Below are 16,462 nucleotides of genomic sequence, written 5' to 3'. Positions count from 1 at the left end.
GGTGAGGAGTTGTTATTACGCTGACGATGATGAGTTATGTGATAGATTGATGTGTTGTTATTTGAATATGATGATGATGAGGAAGACTTGTTATTATGATGATGATAATGACGAGTTATTATTATGATGATGATGATGATGAGTTGTTATTATGATCATTATGAGTTACTATATCATTGGGTGAAACAAAAACTAATTGGATTCAAGTGGATCTATCTGAAGTGACCAAGTTTAGATTAGTAGATTCTACTAATCCGCATTTCTTTAACCCACCGATATAATGACTCATCATGATCATAATGATATAACAATCTCTTAATTGATGTTGTATCAAAACTTGTATATTGATGTATAAATATAGTATAAAACAAAAAAAAATGAAATACGAACAAATAGTAGTAGCGCAGGGTAAAGGCACATGTTGCTAGTACTTAACAATAGCACATGTGTAACCCCATGCTACATATAACTGAGCTAGCAGTAGCGGGCTCAAAAGACTGCGCACTACTGCTACGCAAAAACCCCGCGTTAATGCTAGGGTTTTCCCCAGTAGTGAGGTCTCAAGAGAATGCACGCAACATAAGAAAATTCCAAATTATGAACCTTTATTTGGAGCACCGACCTCGCCACCTTAGGTGTGAAAAGTTTCCAATTGAAATTTCAAACTTTTTATAACTTTTCCTTATTATATACTCCCTCCGTTCCGAAATATAGGTCGCTGGGGCTTCTGTTCCGACCAGGTGAAAACGTGACAATTGACCTGAATACCCCTTGTTCAAAATTTGAATCCCCGATCGATCGTCTTCCACCTTCGCTTCCGCCCTCCACCTCCACCTCCGCCTCCGCCTCCGCCCTCCACCTCCACCCTCACCTCTGCCCTCCACCTCCACCTCCACCTCCGGCTCCACCTCCACCTCCATCTCCACCTCCACCTCCACCTCCACCTCCACCTCCACCTCCGCCCTCCACCTCCTCTGCCCCCTGCCCCCTGCCCAGGCGCTACCGCCGCTGGAGTAGAGCTGGTACTCTGCTGCCGCCCACGCACAGGGGCTCCTCCTGGCCCGCGCCCAGGTGGAGGCGAGCACAGGTTGTTCCTCCACCTCCACCTCCGTACCCACCTCCGGCCACTACATCCAGGCGCAGGCGCTCCTCCTCTCCCACGTCCAGGGGCTGCTGCTGGGCTCGGCTGCTGCTGGGCAGGTTCATCTCCTCTCTCTGATCATTTGATCCTCTGCTGGAGTACATCTCTCTGCTGTCGCTGGAAACAAACTGCAAGCATAAACAAAACTCAAGTGATTCAAGAGATGTACTGATTCAAGTGTAGTCAAGAGTATAACTGAATTTGGTAGAATAATTCAGAGAAACCACTAAGTTTGAACTAATAATTTGATTCAAGTGATAGAGTACTGATGGAGTAAGTAATTTGAACAAAAGGACTAGCAAATCATAACCGTGGCATTTCAGATAATAGGAGTAGCAGATCATAAACTGTAGCAAATTTTGTCAGTAAACTGAATACTCCCAGCAAATTTTGTTATGCACTGGAGTTCCCAGCAAATTTTGTTTGCCTAACTGGATCCGAGCAGTGACTGTGATAACAAGTCTCCTTGAACCTGATAGTAGTCAGTGTGGAGCTCTTGTCAACAAACTCCCTGATACAAACATCACCATCCAACCAATCATGGCAGCCAGGCAGGCAAAGTAACCCAAAATAAGCTACTGTACCTATGTAGCTACACTGAAGTGAAGCGAGCTGATCATAGTGGTAGGTAGCAGTACCTTTGCGTTGAAGGTGTATCGCTCGATGCCCTTCCAGTTGTCGACGTCGTAGGCAGTGTAGTGCTTGCAGCATGCGGCGACCTTGAGCGCGCCGTCGGTGACGCCGCCGGCGCCGGCGTCCTGGAGCCCGTGATGTATCCGACGGCGTACTTGCTGGCCAGCAGCGGGTCCTCGCCGGGCGTCTCCTGGCCCCGGCCCCACCGCGGGTCCCGGAAGATGTTGATGTTGGGGCTCCAGAAGGTCAACCCTGCCAACCCCACATTGTGCATCGCCCGCGCCTCCGTCGACACCACCTGCACGCACCAGGAAAAACCTTCAGAAATTTTCAACAATGTCGACGACCCATGCTGCCATGCACGCACAGGTCGGCACGGCGCACTGAAGTGGTGGCAGCTGGGCGTTGGTCCAGGCAAGCAGTGGATGATGATATTGAGATGGTAGGTGCAACCGAATGGAGGAAAAAAGAGTAATGTCGGCCTATCTGGCATCAAAACGGCATAAAAAACCAGGCATCTGCTACAGAACCAGCATCTCCTACAAGCATGCTGAAACGGCCTATCTAGGAACTTTGAACCTGATAGAGGTCTTGCTGACATGCTCTTTGAATATCTTAAGCATATGAATACCTTGCTCAAGGTTGATCTGAATTGTCGACAAAAAGGAGCAAATAGAACAATAAGGTACGGCCTATCTGGGATGTCAGAGAACCAAAAATAATAAACATTCATCGACACTTACATCCTGTGTGTCACGGCTGTTTGTGACCGGTTTGCCCTCGTTGTTCTCTAGGATGATGTGCTTGAGAATGTTGTTGGGAACATCCTTGACAATGTGCCACTTGACAGAGAATTAACCATTCCACTTGTCTTGTTGCCAGTACTCTAGAGTTTTTTCAAAATCAACAGGACCAGTCATTTCAGCAACACCAACAAACTGTCCACTTGTATTCACCTGAAAGTTTGTAAGAAAGGAGATTCAATTAGCCCAAGGAAATCAAACTGAACATTCATAAAAGCAATAGCAAGTGTTGAGAACGTCCTTACTGAGAAAAACAAGAATACAGGGCAACTAGAGCCCTTTGCCTAAGCTTCTTGATAAGCAACATCAAGCTTCTTATTTCCACTGGTGGTACTTGCCCACACATTGTATTTTATACTCTTATGGATATCATCCTCGCTGGATGGTTTGATATCATTCACACTTTATTACAGTTAAAAGTACTCTAAGCACTTTATTACAGTTTGTACTCGAAGCACAAGTATTAAAATTACTCCTACTCTTTATTACAGGTTATATTCCAAGCACAAGAGTAGTACCTGAAAGCAACAGAAGATGGTTGTCCCAGACCTCAACTGCACTCCACCTGCAGAAGATGAAATGGATGGTGATGATGCAGGAGTACAAATGGATGATGATGCAGGAGTACAAATGGATGAAGATGCAGGAGTACAACATGCAGGTACAACTACAGTGGCATTTCAAAAAAATTCAGTTAATGATGGAAGAAAAAAATCAGTTAAATTACAGAATACAGTTTGATGATATGATGATATACTCATTTGAGCATTTGATGATATGATCATATCATCATTTGATCATTTGATGATATGATGATATAATCATTTGAGCATTTGATGATATGATCATATCATCATTTGATCATTTGCTTATGTTCATTTGACCATTTTTCCTTTGATCATTTGATCATTTTTCCTTTGTTGTATTTCTTTGTGCAGGTGTTGAGCAATCAGTTAAAAAAAGGGATGGCCTCGATGACAAGCAAAAGTATGCTGCTTATGTTGCAATGCACACACTTTGCATGAGTAGAGGGGGCAAATTCGAAAGAGATGACAGGAAAAAGATTGCCAGTTTCTTTGGAGTGGGTGTATGGAATGTACAAAGAGTTTGGAAGAAAGCAATGAAGCAAATTGCTAACGGTCAGGAGGTGGATGTTTCAAGTGAGAGAAAAGGGAACTGCGGAAGAAAGCCAAAAGACATCAATCTAGATCAAATACCTACCATCCCACTTAACAAGAGGTCTACTATCAGGTCACTTGCTTGGCAACTCGGGTGCAGCCCTACGACACTCCATCGGAATTTCATGCTGAAGTTGATAAAGAGGCATACAAACTGCTTGAAGCCAGCTCTGAATGAAAAGAACAAGAAGGATAGAATGAAATTTTGCTTGTCAATGCTCGATGAGACAACAACACAAACTGAAAGGCCAAAATTCAAGACCATGCACAACATTATTCATATTGACGAGAAATGGTTCTATATGACCAAGAAAAAAAGAAACTATTATCTGTTGTATGGGGAGGAAGAGCCTACAAGAACTCTGCAAAACGGCAGTTGTATTGGAAAGGTTATGTTCTTGACAGCTGTTGCTAGGCCGAGGTGGGATAATGAAGGAAATGTGACCTTCTCTGGAAAAATTGGAATTTGGCCGTTTGTGAAAGAAGTTCCGGCTCAGAGGAGAAGCGACAACAGGCCCAGAGGAACATTGGAGACAAAGTCTATAAAAGTCAACAGGCAAGTAATGAGAGAGTTCATGATAGAGAACCTACTGCCAGCAATACAAGCATCTTGGCCTGAGAATGATGTTGGGCAAACTATCTATATACAGCAAGACAACGCTAAACCTCATATCTTGCCTAACGACCCAGAATTTATAGCGGCTGTGGAAAGAACTGGACTCGATATCAGACTAATTCAACAACCTGCCAATAGCCCTGATCTGAATGGCCTTGACCTTGGGTTCTTCAACTCGTTGCAATCACTGACAGATTGTCTAAGCCCTAGAACGCTTAAGGATCTTATCAACAGTGTGCTAGATGAATTTAATAACTATGAGGTTTACAAGCTGAACAGAGTTTTCCTATCTCTACAAGCTTGCATGATTGAAATCTTGAACCATGCAGGGGGTAATGGGTATAAAATACCCCATGGGAACAAGGAAAGGCTAGAGAACATTGGGATGCTACCTCCAAGACTTACATGCCCTCAAGAGGTATATGCAAATGCCTTGCACAATCTTGGGATAATGGAGAGAGTTGCTTGTTAAGATGCTTGAGGAGTTGCTTGTCGAGATGCTTGTTGAGATGCTTGAGGAGTTGCTTGTCGAGATGCTTGTTGAGATGCTTGAGGAGTTGCTTGTCGAGATGCTTGTTGATATGCTTGAGGAGTTGCTTGTCGAGATGCTTGTTGAGATGCTTGAGGAGTTGCTTGTCGAGATGCTTGTTGATATGCTTGAGGAGTTGCTTGTCGAGATGCTTGTTGAGATGCTTGAGGAGTTGCTTGTCGAGATGCTTGTCGAGATGCTTGTTGATATGCTTGAGGAGTTGCTTGTCGAGATGCTTGTTGAGATGCTTGAGGAGTTGCTTGTCGAGACATGTTTGCAAAAGGCTTGTGTGGAGTATGAGATATGACTATGATCATTTGTATGAGAAGTGGCTATGATCATTTGTATGAGATGTGGCTATGATAATTTTGTAAACTCAACATTTGTACTATGATCATTTCGTGTACCTCCTTGTTGTGATAAGTTTTGAAAAAATATATTTGTATGATCATTTGAACTCCTCATGTGTATGATCATTTGTGTAATTCCTTGTTGTGATAAGTTTTCGTTTTTTTATTTGTATTGTACTCCTCATTTTGTACTCCTTGTTTTGAGTAAAGGAGAGGAGTATGAAAATTTTCTTATGAGAAGAGTAGGAGAGGAACAGTTTAAAGTTTCAGTGGTCAAAATAGAAGAAGAGAAGAGAAGTTAAAGCATGCACAACTTGCTTCCGCTACTGAAAATGAAGACAAAATTGCTGAACTAGTGTTGTGTGCAAGTGCAAGTACTCAAGTGCAAGCAAACAAAATTTCTTTGAGTAGCTATCATGTTCAGTAATCAAACTGAATCAAATGCATGCACATAATACTTGCATGTTCATAATACTTGCTGAAAAATTAAAGGAACAGTTTCATGTTCAGAATACTTGCATGTTCATAATAGTTGCTGAAAAATACTCCAAGCAAAATTACTTCAAGCAAAATTGACAAGTTAAATCTTGTTCAAAATTACTCTAAGCAACATACCCCAACCACATGCCTTATTTTAAACAGAACAAGGAATTCTAACTACCTTGTGTCAGGTGTCCTCCCACGATGTGGGTGATTCAGGGTGTCGTGCCGTTACTGCATTGCAAAGAGATCAAACACAAGACACCAAGTGTGGCTGAATAAACACTGAATATCCCTGTCAAAACAACAGACATCTGAAATTATGGTCGACAGGTAGACAGACAGAGATCAGTTGACCTTATCTTACCCCATCAATTCGAGATAACTCTGCGTGAACTCTAGAGGGCCCCGTCGCCCATGACTCCATGAGGCGATGACCAGTGACTTCAAGCATAGCACTAGCCCGGCGATAAATCCAATTGTCTGCAAGGATACAGTTAACACCAAATTCAGTCAAAAAAAACCTTTTACCCTCGCAGTGACACAGTGTACAGTGTTGCAGTTCACCAGGCAGAGACCTACTGCAGATATGTTCATCAGCGATATTCAGTAAACTAAATTCAGCGCGGGGGCAGCTGCGAGCTACACAAACTAAATTTTGTCTTCATAAACTAAATTTTGTCTTCATAAATTTTCTGAAGAAGCACATGTAGAACTAAGGCAAATTTTCTGAAGTTTAACAAAACTACAGAAGCTGCACCATGACAAAACTACAGAAGTTGGAGTACAAATTTTCTAAGGAGAGAAGAAGACAATTTACTCCAGGGCTACATGAGTAACATAAAAAGGTTTCTACTCCAGCAAGAAAAATGCTACTGCTAATGCAAGCACAAGTTAACTGCTACTGCTAATGCAAGTTAAAGTTATACTCCTACATGAGTACACTTTACTGAAAAGAAGAGAGGAAGGGAGGACACTGCTGCAAAAGCACAAGTTACTGCTACTCTAGTTTTAAGCAAGCATCACTAGAGTACTCCAAATTATCAATTCAAGCTACTGCAGTGCAAGCTAGTGCTATACTCCTACTCCCTTTTGTCAGAAATCTACATCTAAGAAACAAATCTAAACATTTCAGATTTGGAGTAGTACAAAAATATGGATTAATTTCCTTTACATTTCACTTTTCACAGCTCCTCCAATATGGATTTTGTTGGCAGGTCACACAGGAAGCATAGTTCAACTAATGTTCACAGGAAGAACAAAATCCTCTGCACCACCGCAGATAAGTACACCAACATCTGCAGCTAAGAAGAACATCTGCAGCTAAGTACAACAACATTTACACGGCCGCCTCCTCATCCAGCGCACTCATTAACCCCTGTGAGTGGCCAGGCCATGGAGAGAGATTCCTTACCTTGAGGTTCAGCTCGTGAGTAGGCGCTCCACTGTCGCCCCGCCGCTGCAGCTCCGTTGCTCCGCCGCCGCGACGCTGCTCCACATCCAGCGCGACTTCGTCACCGGCATCGGGGCACGCGGATCCATCATCGACGCGTGCGGATCCAGCGCTAGCGCACACGAACCCAGCGCCTCCGCCGCCCAGAAGCTCGTCGCCGGTGCTAAAAAGGTAGTCTTTTGACCTCGGCGTGTTGGATTTCTGGCGCCCGCCGTGGGAGAAAACGGGGTCACGCCGTGGGAGGAAGCTAGCGACGACAGGGGGGAAAGGAGAGTTCGGCGTTCTTGGGAGGAAAGGAGAGACCGGCGACGGGAGCAGAGGAGAGGCGGGCGAGAGGAGGGGATCTTGGAGTGGCGGGCGTGAGGAGGCAGACGAGTGGAGTGGAGCGAGTGGAACGAGACATGGAGCGAGTGGAGCGGTGGGAGGGCATTTTGGGAAAGTAGAAAAATCTCGTAACGTGAAAAATTTTGTACGTGGATCGCTCCAGCGACTTACATTTCGGAACAGAGGGAGTATTTCACATGCATCCATATTTTTAGTTCACATTGCAAAATCGGGTAAACTTTGACATTTTTTTGTGTGCTTGCAAAATTTTATCATGGAAGGGCATTCGTGGAAGTGGTGGCAAAAAACATTTGATGCTCCAAAAATATTGTTTTTGAAATTATTTTAAAGTGCTGATTCTGTTTTTTACCATGACTTTCACGAATATCATTTCGTGATGAAAATTTCAAGCGTACAAACCATTTATCAAAGTTTGCCACAAAAACCATTTTTTACTGTTCGCCCCGAGCTCAAATGAGCCTGGTAGCACTGTAGCAGAGGAGGACTTTCGCTCACAACTTCCGATCATTAGATTCTACTTGAAAAATATGGAACTTTCAATCCCATTGGTCACAATAAATCAAAGGAGAAATGCATCCATCCGTTGGCAACAAAGAAGCCACCAAGAAAATACTTGTAACATAAAATGATAGTTATAGTAGACACCTAAAGGCATTATTCATCACATAGTCATTGTATTCGTGATTTAAAAAACAATGCGCATGTAGCATGGCTCGAGACAATCTACACATCAATATTTTCCAAATCACGAACCTTCATTTGGAGCACCGACCTCGCCACCTAAGGTGTGAAAAGTTTCCAATCGAAATTTCAAACTTTTTACAACTTTTGCTTATTATATATTTTACATGCATCCATATTTTTAGTTCACATTGCATGTAAAAATGTTTACCAGAAAGCTGCAAGCTTGTAGTTCATGCATCCCCTGCTCCGATTGCGAGCATCTACGTATCTGGCGTCCACTCCAATGCCTCCGCAGTAGCGGCTGGGCGAGTGGTCCACTTCCCCATACCACGTGGAAACCTCGACTTCAATGATTCCAAGTCAATTGTCGGGCGCCGGCAGCCTTCTTGAGGTGCCTGCGTAGTCAAGAGCATCCTCTCCAAGGCCGGAGCGCTCACGAGCAGCAGCTGCACCAAGTCGAAGCAGTATCCCTGCCCTGAGAAGCCGCTGAACTGCACCTCGCGCAGGTACTTCAACGAGACCACGCCATGCACTACTATAAAAAGAGCTATAGATGGAATGACCACTAATAACGCATCTGTAATGTGGTGCGCTACTCCTATATAGTAGTGGCGCATCATGTGCAGGTGCGCCATTAGTGTGGAAGACACTAATGGCGCACCATACACATGGTGCGCCACTAGTAAATTTTGTTTTCTTATTTTTCCAAAGATTCTAGTGGCGCATCACGGCAGGGTGCGCCATTACTAGTTTAAACTAGTAATGGCGCACTGTGCCACGGTGCGCCATTAGAATATATATTTTTTTTATTTTTTTGCAAAACTTCTAATGGCGCACCAGCAGCAGGTGCGCCATTAGTAACCTGGGACCAACAAGATATTTTGGACAGCCCACCTACCCACTCACTTTCCCCACTTCATTCTCTCCACCCCCTCCTCCAAGCTTGTCTCGGCTGCCTCCTCCTCCTCACCTCATTTGCACCATAGATTCATCCAAATTAAGTGGTTAAATTAGCTTTTTTTTGATAGGTAAGTAAGGGTGAAGCTATCTTTATGTTGTTCTCCCTCTCCAACAACGTGCACATGCACTTTTTGTGGCCTATAGCTAGATCTATGTATGTTCGTGGTGTTGCATATATGTTTGTGATTGCAGGTACTGGTATTTGAAATACAATAGTTGCCAATATTTTGCCGGAATGTTGATTCATTTCCGTTTCGGCGAGAATTTTGGCACTATGCATTCTTTTTTGTCCTATTTTTAGGGAAAGTCATGCCAAAAAATTTCGTGGTTTTAAAATATCGTTTTGCTCTACCCCGCAGGCGACCATGGTCTGCACGATGACCGAGGGCATCGTGAATAGGTTTTTGAGCTCCGCGAAGGCCGAGATGCTTCAAAAGAACGAGACGGAGATAAGATGTCTATGTCGAAGATGCAAGTTGAAGAGCCTTATTGTTGACCCGGATTCCGGGCAGGTGCGGGACCACCTGCTCTTGCGTGGTTTCATGGATGGCTATTGGTGGCAAGGTGATGAAGATGACTATGAAGTCGTCCATGGGGGTCGGGCGGCAAGAAATGAGCAAGACTCGGGCGGGCGAGAAGACGAAGAATCTCCAGGACATGATCAGGACGGTGATGCTGTACACAGTCATCATGTAGAAGATGTAGGACATGATGATGAGGAAGATGCCGGAGCAGATGAAGGGCATGATCATGAAGATGAAGATGCCGGCGGAGCAGACGACGATGGACCATCGATGGGCTGGGTGCAGGACCCTCATGTTCAAGAGCTGCTTCTCAAGAAGACAGATAACGCAAGAGCTGCCGCCCGAGAGAAAGCCAAGATGGATCAACTGGAGATAGACGCGGTTACTCCATTGTATGAAGGATGCAGGCCCGAGGATACCCGCCTGAAAGTAACGCTCATGGCTCTAGAGATGAAGGTAAAACACAAAATGACCGACGCAAGCTTCGAAGAGAACATGTCCTTCTGGCGTGAACGTCTTCCCAAGGGGAACAAGTGCCCGGCCAGTTTCGAGGAGGCAAAGAAAATCCTGTGTCCTCTGGACTTACCGCACGTGAAATACCATGTGTGCATGAACAATTGCATCATTTATTGGGATGAGCACGCGGAGTCTACCATATGTCCGGTGTGCGGCGTCACTTGATACAAGAAGAGGAAGAAAGCTCCTCGAAAAGTGGTGTGGTACTTTCCAATCACTCCTCGTCTGCAGCGGTATTTCGCGGACCCTAAGGTAGCAAAGCTCCTGCATTGGCACGCGGATAGGGAGGAGAAGAAGCGAGAAGATGACGCAAATGATCCGGAGATAAATAAAAAAGACAAGCTGCTGATTCACCCTAGGGATGGGAGCCAGTGGCAAGCGTTGAACTTCGAACACCCAGAATTTGGGAAGGATCCAAGGAACATCGTGCTGGGCGCGTATCATGCTGGGCGCGAGCACCGATGGAGTCAATCCGTTTGGCAGCCAGAGAAGCACACATAGCACCTGGCCTGTGTTTGTGTGGATGTACAACCTTCCCCCTGGTTGTGCATGAAGAGGAAGTACATTCACATGATGATGCTAATTGAAGGGCCGAAACAACCAGGGAACGACATCAATCTGTATCTGGGGCTGCTGAAAGAGGAGCTAGACACGCTATGGAAAACGCCAGCCAATACGTGGGACGCCGCACAGAAAGAATATTTCCCTATGAGAGCCGCAACACTCACGACGGTGCACGACTATCTCGGTTACGGATATCTCGCGGGGCAGGTGGTCCACGGATATTTTGGATGCGTCAGGTGCATGGATGACACAACGTATTGCCAGCTAGATAGAGATCCATGCTGCCATGCACGCACAGGTCGGCACGGCGCACTGAAGTGGTGGCAGCTGGGCGTTGGTCCAGGCAAGCAGTGGATGATGATATTGAGATGGTAGGTGCAACCGAATGGAGGAAAAAAGAGTAATGTCGGCCTATCTGGCATCAAAACGGCATAAAAAACCAGGCATCTGCTACAGAACCAGCATCTCCTACAAGCATGCTGAAACGGCCTATCTAGGAACTTTGAACCTGATAGAGGTCTTGCTGACATGCTCTTTGAATATCTTAAGCATATGAATACCTTGCTCAAGGTTGATCTGAATTGTCGACAAAAAGGAGCAAATAGAACAATAAGGTACGGCCTATCTGGGATGTCAGAGAACCAAAAATAATAAACATTCATCGACACTTACATCCTGTGTGTCACGGCTGTTTGTGACCGGTTTGCCCTTGTTGTTCTCTAGGATGATGTGCTTGAGAATGTTGTTGGGAACATCCTTGACAATGTGCCACTTGACCGAGAATTAACCATTCCACTTGTCTTGTTGCCAGTACTCTAGAGTTTTTTCAAAATCAACAGGACCAGTCATTTCAGCAACACCAACAAACTGTCCACTTGTATTCACCTGAAAGTTTGTAAGAAAGGAGATTCAATTAGCCCAAGGAAATCAAACTGAACATTCATAAAAGCAATAGCAAGTGTTGAGAACGTCCTTACTGAGAAAAACAAGAATACAGGGCAACTAGAGCCCTTTGCCTAAGCTTCTTGATAAGCAACATCAAGCTTCTTATTTCCACTGGTGGTACTTGCCCACACATTGTATTTTATACTCTTATGGATATCATCCTCGCTGGATGGTTTGATATCATTCACACTTTATTACAGTTAAAAGTACTCTAAGCACTTTATTACAGTTTGTACTCGAAGCACAAGTATTAAAATTACTCCTACTCTTTATTACAGGTTATATTCCAAGCACAAGAGTAGTACCTGAAAGCAACAGAAGATGGTTGTCCCAGACCTCAACTGCACTCCACCTGCAGAAGATGAAATGGATGGTGATGATGCAGGAGTACAAATGGATGATGATGCAGGAGTACAAATGGATGAAGATGCAGGAGTACAACATGCAGGTACAACTACAGTGGCATTTCAAAAAAAATCAGTTAATGATGGAAGAAAAAAATCAGTTAAATTACAGAATACAGTTTGATGATATGATGATATACTCATTTGAGCATTTGATGATATGATCATATCATCATTTGATCATTTGATGATATGATGATATAATCATTTGAGCATTTGATGATATGATCATATCATCATTTGATCATTTGCTTATGTTCATTTGACCATTTTTCCTTTGATCATTTGATCATTTTTCCTTTGTTGTATTTCTTTGTGCAGGTGTTGAGCAATCAGTTAAAAAAAGGGATGGCCTCGATGACAAGCAAAAGTATGCTGCTTATGTTGCAATGCACACACTTTGCATGAGTAGAGGGGGCAAATTCGAAAGAGATGACAGGAAAAAGATTGCCAGTTTCTTTGGAGTGGGTGTATGGAATGTACAAAGAGTTTGGAAGAAAGCAATGAAGCAAATTGCTAACGGTCAGGAGGTGGATGTTTCAAGTGAGAGAAAAGGGAACTGCGGAAGAAAGCCAAAATACATCAATCTAGATCAAATACCTACCATCCCACTTAACAAGAGGTCTACTATCAGGTCACTTGCTTGGCAACTCAGGTGCAGCCCTACGACACTCCATCGGAATTTCATGCTGAAGTTGATAAAGAGGCATACAAACTGCTTGAAGCCAGCTCTGAATGAAAAGAACAAGAAGGATAGAATGAAATTTTGCTTGTCAATGCTCGATGAGACAACAACACAAACTGAAAGGCCAAAATTCAAGACCATGCACAACATTATTCATATTGATGAGAAATGGTTCTATATGACCAAGAAAAAAAGAAACTATTATCTGTTGTATGGGGAGGAAGAGCCTACAAGAACTCTGCAAAACGGCAGTTGTATTGGAAAGGTTATGTTCTTGACAGCTGTTGCTAGGCCGAGGTGGGATAATGAAGGAAATGTGACCTTCTCTGGAAAAATTGGAATTTGGCCGTTTGTGAAAGAAGTTCCGGCTCAGAGGAGAAGCGACAACAGGCCCAGAGGAACATTGGAGACAAAGTCTATAAAAGTCAACAGGCAAGTAATGAGAGAGTTCATGATAGAGAACCTACTGCCAGCAATACAAGCATCTTGGCCTGAGAATGATGTTGGGCAAACTATCTATATACAGCAAGACAACGCTAAACCTCATATCTTGCCTAACGACCCAGAATTTATAGCGGCTGTGGAAAGAACTGGACTCGATATCAGACTAATTCAACAACCTGCCAATAGCCCTGATCTGAATGGCCTTGACCTTGGGTTCTTCAACTCGTTGCAATCACTGACATATTGTCTAAGCCCTAGAACGCTTAAGGATCTTATCAACGGTGTGCTAGATGAATTTAATAACTATGAGGTTTACAAGCTGAACAGAGTTTTCCTATCTCTACAAGCTTGCATGATTGAAATCTTGAACCATGCAGGGGGTAATGGGTATAAAATACCCCATGGGAACAAGGAAAGGCTAGAGAACATTGGGATGCTACCTCCAAGACTTACATGCCCTCAAGAGGTATATGCAAATGCCTTGCACAATCTTGGGATAATGGAGAGAGTTGCTTGTTAAGATGCTTGAGGAGTTGCTTGTCGAGATGCTTGTTGAGATGCTTGAGGAGTTTCTTGTCGAGATGCTTGTTGAGATGCTTGAGGAGTTGCTTGTCGAGATGCTTGTTGATATGCTTGAGGAGTTGCTTGTCGAGATGCTTGTTGAGATGCTTGAGGAGTTGCTTGTCAAGATGCTTGTTGATATGCTTGAGGAGTTGCTTGTCGAGATGCTTGTTGAGATGCTTGAGGAGTTGCTTGTCGAGATGCTTGTCGAGATGCTTGTTGATATGCTTGAGGAGTTGCTTGTCGAGATGCTTGTTGAGATGCTTGAGGAGTTGCTTGTCGAGACATGTTTGCAAAAGGCTTGTGTGGAGTATGAGATATGACTATGATCATTTGTATGAGAAGTGGCTATGATCATTTGTATGAGATGTGGCTATGATAATTTTGTAAACTCAACATTTGTACTATGATCATTTCGTGTACCTCCTTGTTGTGATAAGTTTTGAAAAAATATATTTGTATGATCATTTGAACTCCTCATGTGTATGCTCATTTGTGTAATTCCTTGTTGTGATAAGTTTTCGTTTTTTTATTTGTATTGTACTCCTCATTTTGTACTCCTTGTTTTGAGTAAAGGAGAGGAGTATGAAAATTTTCTTATGAGAAGAGTAGGACAGGAACAGTTTAAAGTTTCAGTGGTCAAAATAGAAGAAGAGAAGAGAAGTTAAAGCATGCACAACTTGCTTCCGCTACTGAAAATGAAGACAAAATTGCTGAACTAGTGTTGTGTGCAAGTGCAAGTACTCAAGTGCAAGCAAACAAAATTTCTTTGAGTAGCTATCATGTTCAGTAATCAAACTGAATCAAATGCATGCACATAATACTTGCATGTTCATAATACTTGCTGAAAAATTAAAGGAACAGTTTCATGTTCAGAATACTTGCATGTTCATAATAGTTGCTGAAAAATACTCCAAGCAAAATTACTTCAAGCAAAATTGACAAGTTAAATCTTGTTCAAAATTACTCTAAGCAACATACCCCAACCACATGCCTTATTTTAAACAGAACAAGGAATTCTAACTACCTTGTGTCAGGTGTCCTCCCACGATGTGGGTGATTCAGGGTGTCGTGCCGTTACTGCATTGCAAAGAGATCAAACACAAGACACCAAGTGTGGCTGAATAAACACTGAATATCCCTGTCAAAACAACAGACATCTGAAATTATGGTCGACGGGTAGACAGACAGAGATCAGTTGACCTTATCTTACCCCATCAATTCGAGATAACTCTGCGTGAACTCTAGAGGGCCCCGTCGCCCATGACTCCATGAGGCGATGACCAGTGACTTCAAGCATAGCACTAGCCCGGCGATAAATCCAATTGTCTGCAAGGATACAGTTAACACCAAATTCAGTCAAAAAAAACCTTTTACCCTCGCAGTGACACAGTGTACAGTGTTGCAGTTCACCAGGCAGAGACCTACTGCAGATATGTTCATCAGCGATATTCAGTAAACTAAATTCAGCGCGGGGGCAGCTGCGAGCTACACAAACTAAATTTTGTCTTCATAAACTAAATTTTGTCTTCATAAATTTTCTGAAGAAGCACATGTAGAACTAAGGCAAATTTTCTGAAGTTTAACAAAACTACAGAAGCTGCACCATGACAAAACTACAGAAGTTGGAGTACAAATTTTCTAAGGAGAGCAGAAGACAATTTACTCCAGGGCTACATGAGTAACATAAAAAGGTTTCTACTCCAGCAAGAAAAATGCTACTGCTAATGCAAGCACAAGTTAACTGCTACTGCTAATGCAAGTTAAAGTTATACTCCTACATGAGTACACTTTACTGAAAAGAAGAGAGGAAGGGAGGACACTGCTGCAAAAGCACAAGTTACTGCTACTCTAGTTTTAAGCAAGCATCACTAGAGTACTCCAAATTATCAATTCAAGCTACTGCAGTGCAAGCTAGTGCTATACTCCTACTCCCTTTTGTCAGAAATCTACATCTAAGAAACAAATCTAAACATTTCAGATTTGGAGTAGTACAAAAATATGGATTAATTTCCTTTACATTTCACTTTTCACAGCTCCTCCAATATGGATTTTGTTGGCAGGTCACACAGGAAGCATAGTTCAACTAATGTTCACAGGAAGAACAAAATCCTCTGCACCACCGCAGATAAGTACACCAACATCTGCAGCTAAGAAGAACATCTGCAGCTAAGTACAACAACATTTACACGGCCGCCTCCTCATCCAGCGCACTCATTAACCCCTGTGAGTGGCCAGGCCATGGAGAGAGATTCCTTACCTTGAGGTTCAGCTCGTGAGTAGGCGCTCCACTGTCGCCCCGCCGCTGCAGCTCCGTTGCTCCGCCGCCGCGATGCTGCTCCACATCCAGCGCGACTTCGTCACCGGCATCGGGGCACGCGGATCCATCATCGACGCGTGCGGATCCAGCGCTAGCGCACACGAACCCAGCGCCTCCGCCGCCCAGAAGCTCGTCGCCGGTGCTAAAAAGGTAGTCTTTTGACCTCGGCGTGTTGGATTTCTGGCGCCCGCCGTGGGAGAAAACGGTGTCACGCCGTGGGAGGAAGCTAGCGACGACAGGGGGGAAAGGAGAGTTCGGCGTTCTTGGGAGGAAAGGAGAGACCGGCGACGGGAGCAGAGGAGAGGCGGGCGAGAGGAGGGGATCTGG

General features: G+C 43.8%; 2 long non-coding RNA genes across 3 annotated transcripts; both read right to left on the bottom strand.

The window, feature by feature from the left end:
* Window positions 1–983: 983 nt before the first annotated feature.
* Window positions 984–7,523, bottom strand: LOC123135716 (uncharacterized). 2 transcript variants are annotated; one of them, XR_006466144.1, is made up of 8 exons: window positions 7,145–7,523; window positions 6,098–6,213; window positions 5,912–6,025; window positions 3,096–3,142; window positions 2,518–2,730; window positions 2,406–2,421; window positions 1,780–2,072; window positions 984–1,269 (listed from the first exon to the last, which is right to left on the bottom strand). It is a non-coding gene; the product is annotated as an uncharacterized lncRNA (long non-coding RNA). The 2 variants fall into 2 exon arrangements; XR_006466143.1 differs by lacking the exon at window positions 2,406–2,421.
* A 3,959-nt stretch (window positions 7,524–11,482) lies between these two features.
* On the bottom strand, window positions 11,483–16,148 carry LOC123133426 (uncharacterized). Its single transcript, XR_006465253.1, has 5 exons — window positions 16,076–16,148; window positions 15,029–15,144; window positions 14,843–14,956; window positions 12,027–12,073; window positions 11,483–11,661 (listed from the first exon to the last, which is right to left on the bottom strand). It is a non-coding gene; the product is annotated as an uncharacterized lncRNA (long non-coding RNA).
* Window positions 16,149–16,462: the final 314 nt, after the last annotated feature.

The sequence above is a fragment of the Triticum aestivum genome, chromosome 6B, assembly GCF_018294505.1.
Source record: "Triticum aestivum cultivar Chinese Spring chromosome 6B, IWGSC CS RefSeq v2.1, whole genome shotgun sequence".
Lineage (NCBI taxonomy): Eukaryota > Viridiplantae > Streptophyta > Magnoliopsida > Poales > Poaceae > Triticum > Triticum aestivum.
Note: the sequence above shows the minus strand (reverse complement) of the source record. Positions and strands in the feature narration are given on the sequence as shown.